This window comes from Rhea pennata, chromosome 11 (assembly GCF_028389875.1).
Source record: "Rhea pennata isolate bPtePen1 chromosome 11, bPtePen1.pri, whole genome shotgun sequence".
NCBI classification, from domain to species: Eukaryota; Metazoa; Chordata; class Aves; order Rheiformes; family Rheidae; genus Rhea; species Rhea pennata.
The window spans coordinates 10,482,210-10,502,334 of record NC_084673.1 but is presented as its reverse complement, the minus strand read 5'-3'; positions in this window follow the sequence as shown (position 1 = coordinate 10,502,334).

Sequence of the window (20,125 nt, the reverse complement as noted above, 5' to 3'; positions counted from 1 at the left end):
CTCAGGAATACCAGAAGTAAGTTCATAAATAAATGAGAACCAATAAAAACACATCCATTGGCATGAAATATTTTTAGGGTAGGTCTAGACTTGCTGGTTCAGTAAATCTGACTCAGGGCATTCTAGTGTAACTCCAAGGAATCAGCTTTAAAAGTGTGCTGAGCAATACCTAGAGGCTACACCAGGCTTTTCCAGCGGTACTCAGGACTGTGACCTGTCCTTTAGCCTGAACTCTTACACTAATCTTTACCGTTTTACATAGTAAAAAAATAATATCAGCAATCATGTGAAATAACAGAGTAAGTAGTAGCTTAGAAAATCTTGAGTAAAGATTGCGTGCAATACCTATCCCGCATAGTTTTTCCCAGGCTGACAAGACAGCTGGAAATGCCAGAGGTGAAAAGCAAGAAATCGCCATGGATAGCCATCACAGAGGCAGCCTGGCCACAAGCACACGACAGGTAAGTGCTTTTAAATGAGATAGGCTTGTTTGAACTTGTACTTAGTCTGAATAACAGCGGACTGTTTTACACAGCTTCAGATAGTTTTATATTAGTGATAAAGTCCTGGAAGTATTCTGCTCTGAGGCAGTAGCTGCTCCCCTAGCACTGAACCTCTGCCTACTGCAAATGCCCTGACACCTCTTTATTACTTACGTACTTGCTGGATTATGTGTTTAAAGTTGAAATATAATTATTTTTATCTACCACTGTAAGAACCTAGTTTCTCTAAGATTCCTTGAGAGGACCTAGTTCGTGTCTGGAGGTAAGCAACACCTTGTGATAGCAGGCCCAAGAGAGGTAAGGACAAACACACCATTTTGGGGTTCATTTTTCAAATTATTTTCTTTTTGAAAGATATAAATAAGATCACATATCTGTTTTTTATCAGTGCATATTGTTATTGTGCTTAATAATAAATGCTAGCTCTCAGTCTTTCCAAAATATTCTCTCCTGCCTCTGCAAGAGAAGAGAGTTGTTTAAGAGAATAAATTTATCAAATTCTTTCTATTGCCTTAATCAATATACAATCCAGTTTGAATTATTGTTTGGTTTTGGGGGTACAGTATGCAATATTGCATATCTCTCTCATTATTTTTATTCATGATGTTTACAAATGGGCATCTTTTTTTGCCATAAGTTAGGGTACAAAAAGGAATTTACCTAAGTGAAACTGCCAGTTAGAGAACATGAGGAGGCACCATTTAGTTGTAATTTGCACGGTGCCTATGAGCCTGCAGACCCTAACACGACACGCGTGTTTTAAAAATCACATGATAAATAAAATGTTAGAACTTCACTCACTCTGGAGTGCATATTTTTTCTATTTCTTTTCATTTCAGGATCATTTGTATCACAGCTAAAATGACCGCAGCTACGTTTCAACAGAAAATAGCAACATTCACCCTATATATTCTTTTATGTCTACTCATTTAGCCTATACGGTCTTTCCTACTAATGTATTCCAAAAAATGTATTTTACAGTAATTTACTCAAATTTGTCTGATGTATTTTCAAATTATTGTAATTTAGTTATTCAGAAGCGGTACACTTTAATTTTAATGTTTATCTGAAATACATTCTGATGTAATAGTTTAAAGGACAAATGCAATTATACAAAATACCATTAGAACATGTGCTTATTTTAAAGATAAAAGTGGATGACAAACCAATCTTTTCTAAATTGTTCATTCAATGTAATTACACACATTTAAATCATATTTATTTATTTCATCCCCCATGTATATAGATCTACAAAACACTAATTTTTCTATAAAACATCCCTGTGTTGCTGAAATCCACTGAAATTGCTATATTGAAACTCCTGCTAAATTACACCGTGTCTTTTCTTTTCTTTTTTTTTCCTGCTCATGAAACTAGATGAGAGTTTTGTTTTTGACAACTTGTATTAGAGCAATCATGCCCTAATTTCTTAATCAACCTCTAAAATGTGGCTATACCTCAGATGGGACACTAAGTTATTCTCTGCTATCTACTTCAATGGAGGTGATATACAAGGGTAATTTTTTCTTAAAATAAACCATATAACAAATTATTCTTATCCTTAATATAATATCCTTGAATTACTGATTTGTACACTTTATGAGCATAAAGTGAGAACAGAAGAAATGTAAAAAACGTTATAGATTCACAAGTATTTTATTAGAAAGAACGAATAGCTTACTCTCTAGTCTTACTGGCCAATTACAATGATTTGTTTCTAATAGGAGGATAATTTTTTTTTCTGTAAAAAAGTAGCCGTTATGTTTAGTGTTGTCATTTATTCACAGTCATATTTTCTAAGGTGTTTAAACCCAACAGTTAATTTGTTATTTTCTTTTTTATTCAGTTTTGCTCCAGAATACATTTTATATATGATGAATATATACACACAGCCTGATGAAATTCTTCTTAGGGCAGTTAAATATTTCCCAGAAGGCAGGAAAATGGCAAATAAATCTTCAAAAGAAATAATCTGAGGTACCTGCATGCTTGACTTCAACTTCTGGAATACTCATAGAATCTATCTGTAAAACATCTAGAAGATACCAACAAAACAAAAAAAGCCAACATGTTTTTCTCAGGAATGAATCATTTCAACCCTCCCCCCCCTTTTTATTTTTGTTTTCCCCAGTACAGTGGCAGGTCTTGGGGATAAGAAAAAAGCAGACTGTATAATTCATCATGACCTTAGTCAAGTTTCACAGTCTCACATAGTAGTCTCATGAGTCAAAAAGAAATAGATGGTCTAGATGAAGTTTACACTACGTGGGATGGAAAGTTAGTTGAAATCCTTACTTAAGAGAAAAGCTATTAATCACTGTCAGACTAAGAGGATGTATGAAATGCAGTTCAGGTATGTCTTTCTGAGGAATGACACAATTCAATATTTCTAGTATTGTCATGGGTGAGGGATGAAGAGTATTCTTATTAAATTGACAGATAATACAGATATGAGAAGTAGTACAAATACATGGCAAGAAAAAATAGAATTTATTGTGATCTTGACAAACTATAATAAATGAGCATGGGATCTTTTTATCTGAACACCAGTGTTCAAAGTTGGGGGAAGCTTTGCTAATTTTAAAATGGGTATTCTACTATTTTTTTTCCTTCCTTTAGAATATACCAACAAACATGAGGAAGGTACTACTTTTCCCTTGTCCTTGCAAGTACTCTATAATCTCTGTCTTATTCAGACATAAGATATGGCTCATCAAATCTGTAATTGATCCTTCTGCTCTGATCATATCTTTCTGTTCACATTAGTCAGTTATTTCAGAATGTGCAATCCTGTGGCTTTGGATGTTTCTCAAGAAATATGAGATACAAAATAAAATATTATTGCTTTAATCTGTACGTGGCATAAACTAGGAATACTGGGAATATTGTGTCCAATTTCATTTTCCATGTTTTTAAAATGAAATATATTACTCATCTGTATGATGGATGAGAAACTGAATAATAGTCCCCAGACACACACAAGGAGAACTGGAGGAGACAGTCAGTCTTGAAATTTTAACAAAACCGGTTTTTGTCACTTAGTTGAGAATTAGTAGGTACTGACATCTCTAGAGTCAGCGTGGGACAGGAAATCACGTCCCAAAGCAGCACATCCCAAGCCTGAGCTGACTAAAGAAGGAACTCAAATTTCAGTAAAACTACAACCCAGCTATATTTTATCGGCTGCCTACTGTTATCCTGGATATCGTTTGTACTTCCAAAGCAATATGAAACACTTTGTGTGTATTTCTTGTCTCTGACTCATTAATACGTTTTCAGCAAACATGGATCTACTCTTTTCTGAAGCTTAGCGTGCAAAGCGTGGTTGGTAGGACCTCTTTGCTCCCAGTACAAACGCATTGCCTCAGGTAGCCATGGAGGCAGATGGTACCTTCATTTTCCAAAGCATTTCCTGGGTCCTGGACTCCTTCTATATCTCTGTTCTACAAACCATGCAGCGGAAGCGCTAGTCTCTTCGCAATCAGCAGAGTTTCTAGCTTTTTACAGGAAGAGCACGTAGCAGACTTGTCCCCAGTGTTGTTCTGTCCGCCCTTTTTCTTCCCTGGTCAGGGGGTATCTAGCATCAGAAACAGTCACATAGCATATAAAACTGCTGCTCATAGCATATTTTAGTTTTCTGGTTTATCTGTTAGATGCTCATCCATATTTCAGTAATTTTCCTCTCCTTTGACTGATTGGGAAAGAGAAAACCATTTTGTAGATGTACAGGTAAACACTGACTCAATGGCTAACTCAATAAACCTGTACTATATATTTTCTTTAACCATAAATTACACTAACCTTAAAAAATAAGGCTAAGCTGTTGACAACAATGTAATTAACAAGTCTTTTTCTGTGAAAGACACTGTATTTTGGAACAAAAGTTTAGATGTTTTTGAGCCCACAAGACCAAAAGAAATAATTGCTCTCTGTTCTTGGAACAAAATTCACAAGGTAAGACAGGCGGGCAGGCACATATTCAACAACTTTGTTTATTTATTAGGAACTAGATGACATTTACAAGTTCATTCAAATCTTGAAGAGTTGAAGTTTTAAGTTTTGTTACCTATTTCTGTTTTGAAGGGGAGCTGGGTGCCTGCTTTGCTTTGAGAGTCTAGAAACTATATCCTTAGTTCCTGAAGGAATGAGGACACTCTTGTTAAGAGTCACTTCAGCTAATATGACACGTACTTGTTAGAAGAAAATATGTTATCTTACAAGTTGTCTACCTCTATATGATGTTAAAACACATTTAAATTTTTTTTTCTAGTGAACTGTGCCACTAATTTACACTACAGAATTTTAAGCCTGAGAAGATGTTCTGGGAATTGGAGTAACAAGAGTATCAGATTTTATAGAAAAAAAAAAGAGGAAGAATGTAAAAAACATTTGCTGGTATACAAGTAATCTAGTTTGGGGATTACAAAGATAAACCTCATCTCTATCAGTGTAAAAGAAACAATATTTCTTTTAAATTGTTTTCCTACAGTCCACACGGATTACACAAGCACAGCTGTCAGCCAATTTGTGACTAGTCCTAATCCCAGAGTCTCCAGCTCTACCCACAGATAAGCAGAGGAAACTCCTATTGCATCCACTGAGGATCAAGCAAACACAAACTGAGGAGAGAATTTGACCCATATCCTCATCATCTTGTTCAGATATGATTTAATGTATAAAACAGTCAGTCAGTTGATAAGTTTTTTTTTTTTTTTTTTTTTTTTAAACATCTCTAATACAAATCTAATACAAGGGCCACAAGCCTTGGCCTTGATGGCGATGAGGAGTCTCCAGCTCCTCACACTGGTCATTTGCTTCTGCCCCAGCAACACACCATTCACCAGGAGGTGTTCATGGATCCTAAACATCATCCAGATTAACATATAAATGTAAGAAAAAATTGCTACTTTTCAGTTGGATCTTATTCAGGATCCAGTTTACAGGCCGGCAGTGACCAGGCACGTTGCAGAAGGTGGTGAATACCTTATCGGAGCAGGGCAGTACATGCCTTAAGTCAGATTTGCCACCGAATCCATGACACTAGAGACTAATTTTTGCCTTTCTATAATTTATGGCACTGCAGTGAATTGCCCCCTTGCCCCCAGTATGGGTGAGAAGCAAAACTGCTTTTATTTAATTACTCAGGAGGAATATTGACATTTTCAATTCATCTTCATTTCCTTTCCTGACAATACCTTTCCTTTCTTTGCTACTGCTTTTCAGTTCATTCTCGAATTTCCCTCTTAGGTACAAGAATATCACTGCAGACACTCTTATTCTTTGCCCAACATCTTTTTTCTCTTCCCTTTTTCTTACTGCTCTTGAACACAAGCTGCCTGCTTCTTAGGAAACCTGTCTTTCCTACACTGGAAACAGTAATTTCTCTGTGAAAGCCTTCCTCTGCTCAGTGCCGGACTTGCGGCATGCATCTCGCACTTCCAAACTGGTGCTTTGTCCGACCATGTGCAGAAGTTGTCGTCTCCCACAGAGTTACCTCTTTGGGACAGGGGATTTTCCCCCTCCTATCATAGAATATCATAGAATTCGTAAGGTTGGAAGAGACCTCTGGAGATCATCTAGTCCAGCCCTCAAACAAGCGGCCCATATGGGGATTGAACCCCCAGCCTTGGTATTAGGAGCACCACTCTCTAGCCAACTGAGCTAAACCTCAGGAGAGGCTCAGTGTGCTATCTGATGCCAGTACCAAAATTCAGAAGAGGAATCTGCTGAGCAACATCAACAACCATCCAGATTTTCTTTTTAATTTCCTTGCGTGGACTTCAGTTCACCCCATTCGCTGTCGTCAGTACTCTGTCTTGGTGTTTGCTCTGAGACAAAACTCCTGCTAAATCTTGCAAGACAATTTTCTCTTTCTGTTGCTTTATGTGCTCAGTTCTCCATCTAATTTATGTCCTTCTACTCTGATAATCTGGTAAGCTCATACTGGCATAAATGCAGCCAGATTTGGACCATTATATCTTTACTGAGTTTCACCGCATTTCCTGAATTTACTATATGGTGTAACTCTTCCTTTTCTTTCCTACATTTCTTTTTCCAAATGCAGCACATTTGTCCCTCACTAGATGATATTTTTGATGAAACGTTCATTTGTGACTTTAGTGCCTCCTCTTGTCTGAAACACGTCTATAAAACCTTGCTAATTCCCAGTGATTCCAGTGTGGGAAGTGGCGCATTGCTGCTCACCTGAGCTGCCAGTTAGCTCCATCGCCAGACAAGTCCTCCACTTCACACATCAGAGCAATGTATCTTCTGCAAAGATATAAACTTCAACACAAGGCACAGGAATAACCGTGCTCTGTTGTTGGGATCAGAGAGCGTCCCTCGGATTTCTGAATAAATGCCTACCTAAACATATGAAATTAATTATACTAATAAAATGTCTATGGCAATCAATAAATATGATCATTTTAAAGCAGGCAAACTGGCATGCTCTGGTATATTGTCTGTATAAGATCTCCTGCAGGAAAAGAAAATAAAAGAGGACTTTACACTTAAATTACACTGGCTTGTTGAAATTCACTGTAAATTTTTTTTTTTAAAAAAACCTTTGTCACATGTAAAAGTTCAAACTGAAAGTATGTCACATCAAACATAATGTTAATAGTAGGAGAATAAAAGAGAATAATTGCACGATGATATCATCCCCTGCAGTTATCTGGCTAACTGAAAAATATTAAAAATGTTTTTCATTTTTATTTGCTTATATTAAATATTTACTTTTTATTTAAGCATTCGGCTGTGTGACACTATGTTAATTAGGCATCATAGAAAGCGTGGTTTTTTTTGTTCACTATATTGCAGACGTGGTTATTTGAATGGATAGTAACCTAAGGAAAGCATATACCTTTTTTGCACATATGTAAGCTAGACATTTCTGGATATACATGCATAAAGAAGATCACAAGCACATGTATTAAAATGTGATTAACCACAATCTGACCTTACCCATGGATCCAATTTCTTCTTAGTTAAGAGTGTTAAAAATGGGTATGACATCCGATCTGTAAATAAAGGAATTTTAATTGACATTGCTGTTTAAAATACTAATAAAAAATGCCAGTTTGAAAATGAAAACCAGGCCACTCTTCAAGACTTTTCTAGCAGTTGCCAAGGTAGTTATAGCTTTCATTTTTGATTTATTTTCTTTGCATGTTCAAATGAAATGCCAGCTTTAGTAAATAATGTTGAACATGTCAACATGAAACAAAAATAGTGATTCACTCTCTCCTCTGCTTCTCACTCACTCCTGGGACATGATTTTATTTTATATTAAAAAAACTAAGGCCAGGATAGTTAAAAGCTGTCTAACTATAGCTGGGATTGCTGAAAACCAATGCCAAGTTGACATAAACACTTTCAATTTGCAACACTGTACTGCAATATTCTTATTTTCATTTGAGCATGCACAGGCAATAAAAAGAGAATTTGAGTTTAAAAGTGTCCACACAGCTGGTAGAGAGACACTATAATCCATAGAAGAATAAGCATTTTTAGAGCAGACAATGACGAAGCAAAAGCCAGGCTTGTAGGAAAGAATTAAATTTCTTTTCGGTCCTTTCTCCATCTGGCCAGGAGTTAGCAATATTCACCTTTCATTTTTTCATAATATTCCGAAACCGACTAATAACTGCACATGAGAAAGCATTAGGCAAAGCATAACCCAAGCACGAACGCACCAGTTTCTACGTGCGACTGCACTTCTGGCCTCAGCCTCGGTTCCTGAACGGCCTTTGCTGTGAAGCAGCCGAAAACTCACGCGGGGGACTTCCGTCAGCCTTTTCCTTCACCACGCTTTCCTGTGTAATGCCACATTCACACCAAAACGCAAATGTTTATTCTGGTCTTCATTATACCCAGGAATAGAAAATTTATACCTGCATACAATTCTACTTATTCAAAAAAAAGCATGATTTTAAAGTATTTGAATCTTATAGAAACCTTTAACACTTTACAGCAGAAATTTACTGTTATGATATGTCTACAATTCCCTTGCTTAAAGCTCTTCAAAACTGTGATGTGTGTGCTACTATAACACAAAACTAGATAATATTTTGAAAAGAATTTTTACTTGCACAAAATCAGAACACAAGTATTCATTTTTTTATGATTAAAAATATAATTCAGGTGTAACTGGTCATTTTTCAACTAAACACATGTAGTTTTGGGAAAATGTTGGGGTAAATTTAACTCGTGAAAAACTTCTAAAATGAAAACACTGAAATGGAGTATAGTCAGTAGTGATTAATATCGTATGTATTCACACATTTTTAAAATCATTTACTCTTAAGAATCCTGAGTCATACATGTGATGTTCCCTCACAAACAGATTTGCAGTTAATCAGATTTGTACTGTACTTTTTTCAGTATCACATGCAGTACCATGCAATGCATTTTTTGACCTGCATTATGCCTGCAGGTATAACTAAGGTGCTAACCTTAGTTTTCAACAGAAAAGATTTCATTGCTTCTAGCAGTGTGTCTTAAGACATAAAATACAGCATTTAGAAAGACTTTTCTCAAAATCCAAAGGTTCTGAAGTCTTTAAAAAGAGCATGCCAATAGCCATTCTCTGAGATGAGAAGGATGACATTTAAACTCATGCTAGATATATGGAACAATTACCAGGAAGAAAATTCACCTAGAGTAAATCTTTCAGATCAAGAATTAACTTTAATAAGAGTTGCCAAGATTGTAATAATATTTGTGTTACTAAGGAAATAGAACGATTTATTGCAAGACTTGTATTATGTTTTAAGTGCTCATGAAAGCTATTTTCCTTGTAAACGTAGTATGTCCTAGTGTCACAAACCAATTGTACAAGCCACTTGAGGGATTAGCTATGATGCAATTAATTCATAAGTACTTCAGAAGCAACATCTATCAGGACAAACAGCATTTTTCATTTTTGTGGTGCTGCATATTTTATTTCCTCTCCTCTAAATGTCTAATCCACACACCTGTTAAAGTAACAAGCACTTGCAAATCACACTGCTGTCTTAGCTCTCTGTATTGAGCATACATTGCAGTTTACTGCATTTAGCCATAAGCATCCAGACAGTTCATGCCCGAGTACCCAATTAATTTACTTACAATACATGCATGTGTTATTCTCAAAATATTTTTTCAAATTTGAAGCATGTCAGATACTTTAAAATACGTTAAATGCAAATGTTCAAAAAGAATTGAATTTTGAATAAGAAAAAGGTCACATTTAAAATGGCAGCAAACGATTTTTATAACATTAATATAATGACATTAACAGGCACCTTTTAATTATTTTGGATATCAATTACAGTTTTAAGTTTTGCATAAATCTTTCAATGAAATAAAGTAGCTATAAGTAGTAGCCACCTGCAATCAGCTGTAAGTATACCAGAGATCAGCTGGGCAGTGGCGGTGCCGTTCTAGTAATGTGGCTGCATCTTCCATCTATCCTTCTACAGTAGAGTAAAGGGGATATATTTGTCAATAATACAAATTTCTTACACTTATTTTTTTTTTAATTAATTCATACTGAAGTACATTAGAAACAATATTTCCCTCCTTGACTATTTGCCTTTCTACCAAAGTTAAAATGTCTCTTTTTATAAAAGGAACACAATTCATGGCTGCATTTTATAGATAGCGTTCAATTATTTTAATGGAAAAAAGGTCTGTGAAGTTGCTCTTTGGTGATTAAGTGTGTATTTTTGGATTTTTCCTTTAATCTTATTAATATCTATACATGTCAATGATTTTTAATTAGAAGACTAATAATTGTACATAATCTCTCTTAAATATCCTGGTTTTATAACCTCCAGAGATTATTTTATAAGAATTTTTGAGAAAATGAGAGAGAATTGGTATGACTATAATATGTAGGTCAAAACTAGACCATTTATGCCACTGAAAAAAGAATCAAAACTCTTCAGAATTCAGTGCAGAGACTTAGAGTCTGTGTAGATTAACGTAGACACAGATCAAATTCGAAATCCATTATTCCTGTTTTAATTCTGATCCCAGACCACAATATGTGTATAAGACCCAAATCCTGAGAATCTGACTAATTCAAGCCCATTCCGCGCTCTGACCTCGCACGACGTTCGCGGATGCAGCCGCTTCATCCAGCACCGGGGCGCGCACACGTGCAGAGCACATTTGCACCACTTCACGGCTTGGCTTTTCCGTGCGCTCTCAGACTTGGCATGTCACAGGTTGTTAAGGCTGTCTGCTATCAAAGCAGAAATACTCGGAAAAGCTCTGCTGCCAAGCTCCAGTCCTGAGAACCTGCGATCTGGAGGATGCTGCCACCACTGACAGCTGAGCGCGCACGTTTTAGAGCGGTCCGTTTAACGCAGACCACAGCGGCAGCAGTGACGTTCACTGAGCTTTGCTTTAATCAGCCTTATGACAGTAAGACATGTATCTGTTTAAGAACAAGGACCATAACCACACACTTCAAAGCATTTGTTTTTTTTTTTTCCTCTCTCTCTGAAAACTAATCCAACTTGAAATGCAGCTCACAAACACGAACCTGATTTGTAACCCATCCAGAGTAAAGGAGATCCTCCGTTCTTCTCGCAGACTCTCCCTTTCCCCTCAGCATAATCACTAAAGGTACTGCCCATACAATCAGCCACATAGGAAAAATGCCCAGGCTATAATAAAAAAAAAATCCAACAGAAATGCAGATTATGAATTCACATAATTCAGTGACCTGAGGTTTCTTTAAATTATCTCATTGATGGTAATATAACTTCAGTAACCAAAACCATTTCTGTGCTATGGTTTCCCACTGAACAAAGCAACCTTAGAGAAACATACAATTCTTACTGCTCTGGAATATTTTACAGTTTGATGTACTGTGATTATACAAAGCAAGTATATATATAAAACATGAAACAGAGTAATTCTGCATAAACTTATTTTGTTTAGGAGGCATCTCTGTTAAATATGAAATTTCAGTAAGTGAAGAAAAAAATAACAACTGTAAGTGTTCGAAAGTATATGGAAGTCTGAAACACGTAATTATATTTCCTGATGGGGCTGGACTGAGAGCTCACCCCAAACCAGGCTGGCCGCCTTGCAAAGCCAGAGCCACAGTCTGGAAAAGGAAAGAGGAAGGCAGGGAAGTTTCCTGTCTGATGCTGCAGAATCTGCTTTCTCTGCGCTTAGAGAGAGAGGAAAACGGGGTTTGAGAATCCCCTGCAAGCAAAAGGGCACGGACAGGCATAAATATAGTATGAGCACTAATCTAGCATCTTAAGGGAGAAAGTGTTAGCCAAGCTGCAGTGGCTGCTCAGCAGCTGGAGAGGTGAGAAGAGCGGGGAGCAAAGGGGCTAGTAGGAGAGAAGCTCAAACCACAAAATAAGAAGTAGGTTGGGTCGAGTTTTTTTTACCTAGCAAGGCAGGTAACAACCCAACATTTGGGAATACCAATAGTAATCAAGAGTTAATACAGAGAAGGTGATAGAATAGCTGGTTCATCAATTTGAAGGACAGTGCATTGAACGTTATCAAATTTATATAACTTGTTCATTTTTAAAATGTTGCTAAAACCACTGATTCATGCATGTGACTGGGGAAACTCAGTTCCTGAGCACCAGAGCGCTTAGCTGCAGTTTATCCAGTGACAGGTTTCTGGATGGGGATTTGGATCTTTTATTAGTGATTGTAATTTGAACAAACCTTGTTCCTGACGTTCAGGTCCTGGTAGAAGGGTTACGTGTATTTTGTACTATCATTTTCAAAACACAATATTGTGTGTGAATTGCTTCTAACAGAATGGTTAAAAAGGAATAAAGAAAAGGAGCTGGAAGGATCTTTTCCTATTCATAAGCACAAAAATAGAAGTGCGTCTTGGATCAAATATGATGTTCTTTCTTCTGTGATTATATGAGATGGAGAAGAAAAGATCTTGGACATGAACGACACGATACTTGTACTCTAGCTGTTAAACTGAGGTCACAGATTAATTAACCAGTTACACTTTTTTTTTTTAAAAAAAATATCGTTCTTTGGATGTTTTAAAGAGGGTGATTCCCAACGGTATGTTGCACTGTGGTGGACTATGCACCATATGGGTGCATCTGCTGTTTCCGAATGTTGATGCCCCGGGGAGGGCAATTCTGCTACGAGTCAACAATTTCGTTGTGCCCAGCATCAGAAGTTTGAGAAGCGCTGTTCTGATAAACATAACAGAGAAAGACCTCCAATTTTCATGTTTTTACATTGTTTTATTAGAATAACAAGACAAATTCACATTGCAATACAAGTGCAATGAAGCTCTGATGTAAGAACATGTTATCAAATCTGCCCTTCAGTGTTCTGTGGGAACTCACTTGCTCCCTCTCCCTATGGGTGTAATAGGTCTTTCTCATGTTCCCTTTTAAGGTTAAATAATGAGTAAGAGTATAATAGGGAAAGAAGGGATCTTACTAATGTTGTTCTACCATGCAGACGTCAGCCTCTCTGACTCACCAGCTTGCGTTAATTTCTTAACTTTAAATGGCAAGAAGACAATTATATATCATTATTGCATAAGGTAGAAGGAGCTATTCACTAAGAAGTTATAATTGAGGATAAAGATTATCCTTGCTTACAAGATATATATATAACTGTCCACGTAAAATGTAATTGCTATCAAGCAGAATCTTTTCAGAGATGAAAAAACATTGACCTGTCAACACATGAAATCTCAAGGCACAGAACAGTCATTCATTTAGAGAAAAACAAATGGCTTAGTATGAGCACATGCATGCAGCATGGGAACTACCACTCTTCAGAAAAATCAGCGGCCCTGTATCTCACAACAAAGTTTGAAAACTGAAGGGAAGCCAACAGAAGGACTTGAGAAAAAGGCCATGCAGCCCTGACTTAAGTGCTTCAGAGGAGTTTGATTCGGTCATGAATCCTGACTAGGATTTGTAAAAGCCCAACGCTGTCACTCCTGCCCAAGTCAATTAGACTCAATCAGCACCCTCCACCCTGAGCTGGCTCAGCTTATGGTTTCTTCAAAGGTACGGAGTGTACTGTAATCACTTCTGCCCCAGAATCAGTCTCCTGAGTTAAGAGAATTGCTCTATTAAATTCATATCACTACACATACACCTTTGATTACAGAGAGTTGTTAGCTGATTTAAACATCTTTAAAAGTGCATGTAGTATATGTCAGATTAAGCTATGTCTGCCACTAATTACAGTCACTGCAACTTGAGTGGGCCTTAAGGACAAAAATCTGTTCTTTTTAAAAGAAGCACATAAATACTCTGGGAACACTTGAGTATAATTATTATAGCCTTCAAGATTCAGGCCTGAAAATACTGGAGAATGGCCACACTCCTTACAGCAATGTTTATTAGCACTGTTTATTTTTATTTTCATGCAGTAATTATTTAAATGCCTGGAAGTGATGCTACAATTGAAATTCTGTTAACATTTTCCATATGAGCCCTAGGATTATTTTTGTTCATTTAATTTCTTTCAAGTCAGTTTTAATGACTGAAAAGCTGACAGCCTAGAAAATTGATATTTTCTGTCCACATAACAGACAATGCTGTGCATTGCACTGCATTGCTCTTCTGCAGCTAGGAACTGGCCCGAAGTATTATGGGTATGCAAAGGCTCGTTACACTTCACAAGACTGTAGAAAATGAACAGCTTTTCCCCATCATGGTGCTCCTGCAACTTTGGTTTGCCCTCTCTTGTAACAAGATTGGCAAGAACCCAAATCCAAGCCTAGAACAGGAAAAACACATGGGAAATTTTCATAACTACTGAGATCACATTTGAAATAGTGAAGGACACTGTCAATCCCTTCCCTATATTGGACAAGGTGTATGAAAAAGACCCAACATGACAGTAGTGAAAAATTATCAAGGCAAGTAACGTGAATAGAACAATTGCTTGCTTGTAGTAGCCAACAATACTTTTTTCATGCTGCTGTAAAGCAATTTTGATAAAATACTGATGATACTGCTGTAACTAATAGATATTAATAGAAGCAGTTACAAAGCATTTTATGCATAAACATGTAAATATATCTTTTAAGGTACTGTTGTTTTGTAGAGTGAACTATTCAATGACCCTTGGAGGGGGATAGCTGTGTGACTAGACTGTTCCAATAAAGTATTATTTTACTTGGAAGTCAGATCTTGAAGGCTGTTGAAGAAAAGCAGGAGCCATAGCTGAGGTCTCCGAAAGTTCAAGCACAAGATAGTTGCAGAGGCCTTGAAAGTACAAGCACAGGAAGCCTCAAGTGTGTGAACACACAAATAAAATCTATGTCTTCTCTCAGTTAAATTGGTATACAGTAAGTGTTCTTCCTCTTGATTTTACTTGACCAGCTGCTAGCTACAATTAAGGAAAATATAAGCAGACATGTAGATACTGACCTTTAAATGAATCTTAAAGCTGGTCGAGAAGTATTGAATTTCTGTGCCTAAATAAAAAGAGAAAATGAGGTAGAAGTATCTTTTTTCTTATAATAAGCACTGTCAGGAGACCATAGATCTCAGTTTTGTTAGTGATATCTTAAAAACCTTTAAAACTTTTCCATATATTTTCTCTTTTCTATTGTTTTTCTATCATCTATGTAATCTATAAATACTTCAGGGTAAATATCTATAGAACAAGGCACAGTAAGACCTGAATCTTAAAGGATCTTTAAAATTCTATCGTAAAACAATGAAGTACTCCAAAATCAATAACAAAATAAGAGATGGCTGTGAAGGGATTGGGAACTGTACAAACATCCCATGTGAGCAGAGAACATTGTTGGCAAAGGGCTGTGCTATTAGGGATGTCAATAACTTAAAATACTAGTAAAGCTTAGGTCCACACACCATTACATTCTGCAAAGAACCACTAAATTAGGCTCTATTTGGGCCATGAAAGCAAATGTTTTTGTGTTAAATATTTTTGTGCAAAAGGTGTAAGTTGCCATTGCCTCCATCCGGATGCTCTTGCCCATCCCCGCGCGCAAGTGGTGAGGTTGACCTGCAGCGCCGGCGGTACGCACTGCACACCGCACCGTTCACCTCGGGCTGTGTCCTGACGGGTTACCGGGATGGCATCTGCCACCCTTGTGCTGGTCTTCGCTGGTTACATTTTCCCCACAAACCTTTAAAAAATACTTTTTATTTCACTTAACAGTATAAATTAGGTGCCTGATGTGAAGTTTTCTGTAAGGAACATTTGCTCACTTTGGACATCTGCCTGCTTACATATGATCTTTAAAACCATGGAGTATCATTACTGCAGGCTCCTTGTTTTACAGTCATCTCATATTTAATCTGTATGTTCTTTAAATGCAAAGCATGTTATATTTAGTGCTCAAACTGCCGCATTAGTAAACCGAGCCCTCATTTGCGTGTGCATGTGGGTGAACTGGGTATCTCACAAAGGATTCAAACAGATGCTTTAGCTTTAATGATATTTCTAATCATCTCACTTATGCCCCAAGGATATTTTCCTATGCTTTATTCTCCTGTCATGATTTCTACTCATTACAGTAAAGTGTTATTGTAAATCTACTTTTTATATTTGAACTTACTTCAGCATCAGCCCTTATCCAGCTTCAGTTTTATTAAAAAACACACTTTCCTTCTACTGTCTACTCAGAAGCAATGTCTTCAAAGACACAGGCAGTGTAGATGAAAGCAAGCGCTGCCGTTAGAGGTGACTTTCCCCTTATGTACCAGAGCCAAAAACATGACAGGAATTCCTGACAATTTAGGCTAGGAAACTTCTCAACTCCAAATTTCCTTCCACAATTTTTTATGAAATCTAGTAATATTCTGACGCACAAGTAAACATACAAACACACACACATATGCATTACATACCTTGTTTTCAACTTCAGGCCTTGTAGTCCCATCTATTAAACAAGCACTGATTTTCTGAAACAGTCAGATTTTTATAAGTCATAAATAAAAATATTAGGTATGCTACAAGAAAGTATAGTTGCAATTGTTTGGCCTTTTATCTCATATAAATAATATTCTCTCCAAATTACTTTCTCTCATATACATACTTTTATATACATACATACATACATATATATATAAAAATACATATAGTCATATCTGTATAGAAAGGAGACACTTTTGGTTTGAAACGAAGCAAGCAAACAGCCTAAGATATTCACATTCACGGTGGAAAGTTCAATACCAGAAAATAAGCAGGGAATATCAGGATTCCTTCCCTGTAAAAGTTCATCTTGTATTCATGAAAATAAAGGCTCGCTGATTATTTGGGACAAACAAGATGAGGAAAAAACAGAGATAGGAGATATGTGTAAATAGAACAAAAAACTACGCACAAAGTAAGGCATTTGCCTTGGTCTGTGTATTAATTCACAGAAGAGGGCAAACATAGCTATCTGTTAGGAAAAAGGAAAACTAAAGCCACAGCAGAAATTCTATTCTTTCATAGAAACATTAAAAAAACCCATAGAATGGATTTTCCAGACTGCTATGTGTTACATGGGTAGCATCAATATTTGCTTTAGCAATTTCACTTCTAAAATCTTGGACCCAATCATTGGCAAAACTCACTTGTAAGTCAAAACATAATTAAAATCAGTGAGAGTTTTGACCGAGTAAATACAATTTGTTCTATTATTTTGTATGGACTTTACTTCAGAATAAGCAAAAAGCCAAGAAGACACTGTCTGAATCACAATCAACCCCCTAAAAATTCTGGCAGACATATAGCACAAATGACTACCAAAATAAATTAGAAAAGTAGAAATTGACAGTTTCATTAGTTAAAACAATTACTAGTAGATATTGATTATCTAGAGCTAATCACACAAAAAAGTGAAAAAACAAACACGACTACTGATTTGCCATCTAAAATTAATCATCCATTGCCATACATATTTGCTTCCTATGAACATTTGACAGATTAAGTTTGTTAGAAATAATGAAGAGAGAGCATACTTTCTAAATCATATTTTCAGGCATTGTATTTGAAAGTCATCTGTTTGTATGCCATCAATAAACATAACAATGGCATGGCATACAATTACATCTGATTAATTCATTTGAAATAGAAAAATACTAGCTTTGAATGGCTGTAGAAAACTATTTTTGGTATATTCATCGACTTTTTTAAAATAGTGAAATGACTAAAAAAAACCTCCTTATAAATATTCTGTCAATATAAATACAGAATCCTTCAGCAATGTTTATTTACTCACAGGGTTTTCTGTTCACAGACTAGTCTAAGCAGATGTAAAATTTTCATTTGGCAATTGATATTCTCATGCATGCAGATGACTTTAATATTATGTTTTCAGTTTTTCTTAGAAGCTGACCAAGAAATGCTTTGCAATTAAAAAGGACAGATTTGTTTTTCTTCTTTTCCCTCTCTTTTCCCATTCCCTACTTTTGAAATTTTTTGGCTGTTCTTATCAAGAACAAAAACCTCAGTTTTCTTATGCCTTTTATTATCTCTTAACAATACGTTTGTATAAGCAATATTTTTGGTTTAGCTTAAAAGCATAAACACACTAGCTCTATTTCCTATTTTTACAATCATAGTATGCCAAGACAATGACTACGTTCATGCAGATTTATGTTAAATAAAAGCAAACATTTTAGTTGGCAATGACAGATTATGTTCCAACCAAATACACTTAATATTGCATCTACAGAGAATTTAATTTTATTTAATAAAGATTAGATTGCAATCTGTCTAAATCTTGATCTTGGATCTGACACAAATGCTTTATCTCAGAAACCTGGCAAATCCAGTGTTCTGAGTCTCTTTTTTGGAGATGGAAAAAACCTAAAGAGAGTACTAGCTCTGTTTGCCCTTGTAAGAGGCCATGGAAATGATTCGCTCTATGAAATCTAGGTACTTGGTTAGGAAAAAATATATGCGCATGCACGTGAGCACATCAGTGCTAAGCGTCCTCCAAATATTACTCTTACTTTGAAAGCCTCATATAGATATTTCAACTTCCAGTTGCATACTGGCTACAAAATCTTCGTGTTATGAAGCTAATTTGTTTTACCAAAGAGTGCCAGTGATCCTGTGTCTCTGACGTGGTGGCTGGAAGAGCAAGCTTTTTGTCAGACACGTGTTTTAGATGGTTGGTTGATGTGCCGCGAGTTCAGAGGAGCTTTGACTCGGGAACGTGGCCAGGAGAAGCGGAGGTGCCAGCAAACGGTGGTCTGGCTTGCTTTGGCTATTGCTGAAGCGGCCCGCACAGGGGGCTTGCAGTGTCCGCTCCCCGGCAGCGGCTCCGGCGCAAGGCCCGCCAAGGAAGGTCACCTCAGCAGGTGAAGAAAGCGTGCAAGTCTGCAAGGTAGAGCCAAGGCGAGCTTGCAGCAAAGCTGGTTATAACGAAGCCGTGCAAATTATCCTGCCTTTCCCGCACGGCGGCTGTTTGATGTTTCCAGCTATCATCTTCTCAGCGAGAAGCCTGCGGAGTCTGGTTGTTGTTTTCAAAAGCCACCGACAATAAAGACAAATGAAAGTGTCTCACGCATGTATGCAAAAAGATGAATATAATTTTTATTTTCACTAGTAACAAGAACTCATTTTACTCTTTTGCTTCCTACTTAAGTGACAAATTTATGCATGCATGTTTTTATTACTATTTTGGGGATTTAAAACCATATTGAATCAAGTACTGCTCTCATACTGAGCACCTCTGACATAGAAATGCTACTAACTTTGTAGTTAAAGTTGGACTAATTACTTGTGGATAATCCTGTATTTTATTTCTATACCAACCTTCTATGAAGACTAGCAAAAAGCATTCATATTTACTGATAATTTTATGATGTATGCTGATATGTATTCTCCCCTTCATGGCTGTATATTGATAAGTATTTTCCCCCTCATCGTACCTATGCCACCTCTAGAAGATTTTCGTAGTTTTTCAACATTCTTTAAAAAGTTATTTGTTTGGCTGCTTGGTTCCTTGTTTGTTTCTTTGATGTCCTAGGAGAAACAGACAAAGTTGCTTTCTTGGTTCTGTCCTCAGCTGGATCCCTCGACTGAGGAGCCACCATTTACGCCATATACTCCACTACGCAGCGGTACGTTACAGCAGTCTGAAGTGGTAGATTACAGCAGCGGAACTACCCAGTTCAAAGGAGTCCAAGCACTATATCGAGTAAAGGCATCCTTTCAGCACACGTGTGCAGTACCTCGGGGTGGCCGTGTACTCAATCTGTCACTCCTTCACGCATCTCAGTTTTTGAAATACTTCAGAAGCAAGCGTCGCAGGTCTTTTGGTCTCCCGCGTATCATGAAGTACTTAGACTTTTCAAACAGACATAAAAGGAAGTATCTAGCTCAGTCTTTTGCAATCAGAATTCCTGAAAGAAACAAAACAACCCATAAGACATCCTTATGATAACACTTAGGGGGAAAAAAGGGAGGGTAGGGCGAAAAGTATCCTGTTACCTGTTTATGCTATTTTCCTGATCAAAGATTTAGGTAACAAAGACAGTATTTTAGATGTAATTGCAGCTTATATAAGCTAACACTCAATCAGATGAAACACAGAATACAACACGAGGATTTAAGATTTCATATTAACCTTAAAAGGGTAAAGCCAAATAAACAAACCTACTTCTTAAGAAAATACAGACTTTTGATTT